At 40.3% G+C, this 5,740-nt stretch overlaps 1 long non-coding RNA gene across 1 annotated transcript; it reads right to left on the reverse strand.

Annotated features, from left to right (window-relative positions):
• Positions 1 to 472: 472 nt before the first annotated feature.
• Positions 473 to 4,762, reverse strand: LOC124062592. The gene is made up of 3 exons (XR_006843951.1): positions 4,372 to 4,762; positions 2,381 to 2,522; positions 473 to 776 (listed from the first exon to the last, which is right to left on the reverse strand). It is a non-coding gene; the product is annotated as an uncharacterized LOC124062592 (long non-coding RNA).
• Between the last annotated feature and the right edge of the window lie 978 nt (positions 4,763 to 5,740).

Consider the following 5,740-nt stretch of genomic DNA (forward strand, 5'->3'; position numbering starts at 1 on the left):
TATGATACAGCTCAGTGTATAAATTCAAATTTTGTGGCCTTTGAGATCTCAACCTTTGTATAGAAATATATTGTAAACCACCACTGACTCCGTGTCTCAATCCTGTTTGACGTCAGTAACTTTTCATTGGAAGCTAGCTTGCATCCTCACAACTCAAGCCCAGCTATAAAAAGACATTTTGCATGAAAAATGCAAAAGAGTTTCAACCCCGATGCCCCAGTCACATCAGAGCCACCACTAACCACTAAACGTGCTTCTTTTTTTTTTCCCAAGAACGTTCAGCATGTCTATCAGTTGTGCTCCCTGTAGGTCATTTCCACAGCTGTCAGGTAAAAGTTAAGAAGGAAATAACGCATTCCTGTCAGAACAGAGAGAGTTAAGGTGGCACAGGGGTGACTTTGGTGAAACAACTCAAAGGAATCAACTGCAAAAATACTCTATTACATTTCTTCTTGCTCTCTCTCTTCTTTATTTTTATCACTAAAGATGCAGGGCCTTCCAGTGAAGGAACTATTCAGCAACTCTTTGTATCTCTTTATATTTCCATTCAGCCTCCCATGCTTTTTTTTACGTGATAAAATATGCAGGGATGTTTCTTCATTTTCCTTTTTTGTCTCTGGTGCAGAACCTTGTCCCTACTTTGTGTTGTAAGGCTGTGATGCCTCCAGTTGAAGTGCTTCAGCTCAGTGCTGCTGGTAGTTATGAATAAAAGACGTCTTGTTCTGTTGTAGTCTGGCCCTGCAGTTGCTGTTAAAGTGATCTCTGAGGACCCCTGGCTGGTATTATGGGAAGAAAGAGAAAAGAGGAAGAAATGAGCATGTGTGACATGATAGTTGCAAGAACTTCTTTACATTGAGCTTGGTATGTGCAGGAAAATAATGCAACATAAGAAACCTGAATCTATGTGTGTGCCATGGTCTGACCTGATGCATGTATGAGTGTGTGTATCTGGTGTAGTCAGGGATTTTGCAAAGGGTTAAAACTCTACAGTGATGCTCCATGGAGCGCGATGAAAGGAAAGGTACTCAGGGACAACACAAGCCATTCCAAATAGCACTCAGTCTGAATAATGCAGCAGTATGGAGGAGGAAGGGAGGGAGGAAGGCAGAGAAGGAAGCGGTAAAGAGAACGGGAAAAACTGGAGGACTCAGTGTAAGAGAGATTGTGTGGTGACTGAGGAGCAAAAGAGTTGCAGAATGAGGCGAAAACAGTGAAAGACGAGAAGAGATAAGGGAGGAAATAAGGTGCAGAAGAAAGAAACGCAGGATAAGGCCTGGAGAAAAATGTGGAGGCAAGCTGTGTTAAGAATTTCAAATGGAAGACCCAAAATGCAGACACTAACACACGGAAAAGGTGAAGAAAGAGACTTCAATAAAATAGACTTATTCAAAGCCCAAAGCAAGCAGAAGATGGCTGGGAGTTCAGGCAATAAAAGTCTAAATGCAAACAAGGTGGATGGGGAGTTTAAGTTATTATTATTTTATTATTTATTTTAAAAAAAAAAAAAAGAAAGAAAGAAAGAAAGAAAAAAGAAGTAAGAAATAATCCAAAAAGGAAAATGCAGGGAACACAAGAACAACAGGACCAGTCCAGAGTGTACCCCGCCTCTCGCCTGTAGTCGGCTGGGATAGGCTCCAGTCCCCCCGCAACCCTGGCGGATAAGTGGTATAGAAAATGGATGGATGGATGGAAGGAAAGGAACAAAAGTTTTGTAGTGTGATTAATTCAGTGAGGTGGACATGAACAACATAATTGTAGGGTTAAGAAAGAGCTTCTAACAGAATAAATACGGAGAGCAGCAATAATTACAGCTGATAGGGTTGAACTTGTAATTGAATAAAAACATCTAACAGCAGTAGTAATTTTCAAATTTTGAAAATTCACTAATTAATTTGTCCATTTCAAAAACAACAGTAAAATAAAGGAAAAATATCCCTGATGTGTATGGAGCCAAATCAGGGCCAACGGTTTCATTAATTTGAAAAAAGATATGAACTTAAAAGCTGGAATTTTGATTTTTTGAAAAACACAGCATTGTACTTAAACTACAATTTAGTGTAGGAAAAACTTTTTTCAGTTTGAATAAAATTTTTATTCAGTTCTGAAATTCAATTTCAAACTTGCCAGTGTCATGCATTGTTGTTTCGGCCAAAATGTCCGGTGGAAAACATGCCAAATAAACAGGTTGCTGGGAGGCACGGTGGTACAGTGGTTAGAGATGTTGCCTCATGGCAAGAGGGTTCCATGTCAAACGTTAAAGTAAAGTATACTGCAATTGATGACAAGTTCTCTTTAAAAGAGCTTACCAAACAAAACCTTGTCAGTGGCGTCAGTTTTTTCGCTGCCCATAATATGGTGTATTGAAAGTGTGGAGCCATACCTCTCACAGTACTGTTGTTCCCTGAAGCCAACGTGATAGAGGAAGGTCCTCAGCCTTCTTTGTGATGCTGTCACTCATTATTCCACACGCCTCTAAGCTGGTGCCTTGTGCCCTACGCCAGATCCGGGCCAAAAGTTTGAAACTGAAAAGATGAGACCCAAAAGTGAACAAAAGATCTGAAAGCAAAAAAAAGATCTGAAACCTGAAAAAAAAAAAAAGAGTCAAAAAAGATGGCACCGTCCCTGTACAAGAAGGGCCTGAGTCGGCTTTACTCCCTGAGGAGGTTCAGGTCCTTTCATGCCTGCAACAAGATTGCTGCAGTGTCCTGGGGTGTGGGCATCAAGGCAAAGGATGCCAACAGACTGAACAAACTGATCAGGGAGGCAGAGTCTGTTGATGGCTGTAAACTTGTCACCCTGGAGGAGGTGGTGGAGGAGAGGATGGTGGCTAAACTGCTGGCAATCATGGACAATCCCTCTCACCCCCTCCACAAAACACTGGACGAGCTAAAGAGTAGCTTCAGAAACAGACTCATTCAACCCCGCTGCTCTAAGGAACGATACAGGAAATCGTTCCTACCTACTGCCATCAGACTTTACAACTCATCTACCTCTGTCAGAGCCACGCTTACACACCTGGACTAAATCTGCCTGTCACCTTTTGCACTCTGAAAAATTTTATATACTAATACTGTTTCACTATTATTTATTTTCACGCGTGTCCTTTAGTGTATTTTATTCTTTTTCTCTTTTCTATTTTTATATTCAGTATTTCATGTCACAGTGTGTTTTATTGTATTCAAATATACCGGACTATGACAACCCAATTTCCCCTCGGGGATGAATAAAGTCATCTATCCATCTATCTGAAAGAAGGTGAATGTGAAAACACAAAATCTGCAACTGAAAAAGACCTCAAATACTGAAATATATATGAAAGGGAAAACTGAAAATAGATAATTTATTCAAAAGAATTTCAGAACTGAATAAAAATTATATTCAAACCAAAAATACCTTTCCCTACACTTATTTTTAGTTTGAGTACAATGTTGTATTTCAAAGTTCAAAATTGAAATTTCAGCTTTCAAGTTCAAATCTTTTCTTCAAATTAATTAAACCTTTGGCCCTGATTTGGCTCCATAGATGTAGCTATATTCATAGAAAGTACCATTTTCTCTGACATCACTGTTGTAAGAAAATGTTAGACAGTATTTTCTCCCCTAATACTCAGGCTGATGGCTTGTTAAAAGGTCTGAAATCTAATTTGGAGGATTCACAAATGTAATATGTGCAACATCAGAGGTGTAACTGGAGAGGAGTGCAGCTCAACCAGCACAAAACCAAGAGAACACTAGGCAAAGACAACCTGAGAGTCATAACGTTGACAGATAATGATTTATTGCAGCTGCACATGCTGTCTTTTTCATATGTGTGTGTTTTGGTGAGTATGTGTGTGTATGCCCTTAAATGTGTTCAGTCATACAATATAATTCATATTATAAGCAGTCATACCTAATTTATGAGATTTTGAAATGAATGTTATCAAAACTTCAAAACTGTCTTTGTAATGTTGCGGGGTTGGCATATTCAAACAATATACTTTCATTTCATATTTAGTGGAAAGAAATGTTTGTTTGTTTCTAAAAATGTACCAGAAGATGCCTTTACATATTTTGTGTTTTTGAGTCATTAATCACATGGTTACAGAGCATTAAAGTAGGGGGAGATTTCTGGAAAGAAGTCAGTGTGACAACACAGCCAGATGAAAGTGTGGGACTACAAGGATATGTAAATGATGTTCATAATGCTGTGCTCTCAGCTAGCTGTCTCTGTCAGTCACAGGCTGGCCAAAATTATTCTTTTACAAGTTGCAAAGAAGTCTGAAGTTTATGCCATGAAATCCCAAAATATATCATTTTAAATGCCAGACCTTTGAGTATAATAAAGAGACAGCTCACCTCAAAATCAAAAATACGGGTTTTTTTCTCTTACCTGTAGTTCTATTTATCCATCTGCATTGTTTCAGTGTGAGTTCCAGAGTTTTGGAGATATCGACTGTACAGACGCCTGCATCCTCCTGAATGGAACCAGATGGCCGTTCACTGGTGGTGAAAGCACCAAATAAAAAATACAGAAAAAACAAATTATGATATTAGAATTTTTTAAATGATCACATGATCCCTTTGCTCTGCTTTACTGCCTGGACTTTTCTTCCAGACTGGGTGATGTCTGATCAAGTCAAAGTAGACATACATCTGTTGTCAGGATAATGAATTTTAATCTTTGGGCTGTTACAGGATATTAATTCATTACAGAACAAAAGACTTAAGTGTAAGAAAAGTCATGATACTCTAGCGCTAAAGTCAAATTGCAAGTACAGACGCACACAATTGAATCAAAAAATAAAAATCAAATAACATGGTGCCGTCTAAGCAGGAGCCTGTTGTAGTAGCTCTGGGTATTTGTGATAGTTTTTTGTATTTTTATTGTGTTTGCTGTTTGCTTTATATCTTTATTATTACACTGTTCTGTGCATCTTCGCAAAGGAAAATGGCAAGATACTTTTCCAACATGTTGGACAGTTTTTCCTCAATTTAATTACACTCAGGTCTCTCCAGATCACTGGGAGCCATGTCTGAAACACCGCCGGCATTGTTTACACCTTCGATCAGCTGATGGCCCTGAAGTACACAACTCTCAGAGAGACCTACCATAGCTGAGGAGCTTAAGGGGAGATGGCGAGGCTGCAGAGCGGGGCTTAAACAGAGGATGAAGAAGAGGAGGTTTAAGCCCTACATACCTGCAGTCATCACTGGAAACGTGAGGTCATTGGCAAATAAAGTGGACTAACTGGAAGTACTCGTCAGGACACAGAGGGAGTTCAGAGAGTCCAGTATCATGTGTTTCACGGAGACGTGGCTGCACGAGCAGATACCGGACGCTAACATCACTATTCCCGGCTTCCAGAAGGTTTGAGCCGACCGAGACACCACTGCGACCAGCAAGAAGAAAGGAGGAGGCCTCGCTGTGCTCGTGAACAACAGGTGGTGTCAGCCCGGGCACGTCTCTGTTAAAGAGCGGGTCTGCAGCCCGGACATCGAGCTTGTCGCAGTCGGACTTCGTCCATATTATTTGCGGAGGGAGTTTACCAGTGTCATCGCTGTCACTGTTTACATTCCTCCATCTGGAAACGCAGAAGCAGCGTGTGACGCCATCCACACTGTAACTGTAACTCATCATCATCATCATCATCATCATCATCATCACAGGTGACTTCAACCATGTCTTCGTCTCATCCACACTCCCAACCTTCCACCAGTTTACCAGTGCAACATGCGTCACCCGTGAAAATAAGACTTTG

Source organism: Scatophagus argus, chromosome 7, assembly GCF_020382885.2.
Source record: "Scatophagus argus isolate fScaArg1 chromosome 7, fScaArg1.pri, whole genome shotgun sequence".
NCBI classification, from domain to species: Eukaryota; Metazoa; Chordata; class Actinopteri; family Scatophagidae; genus Scatophagus; species Scatophagus argus.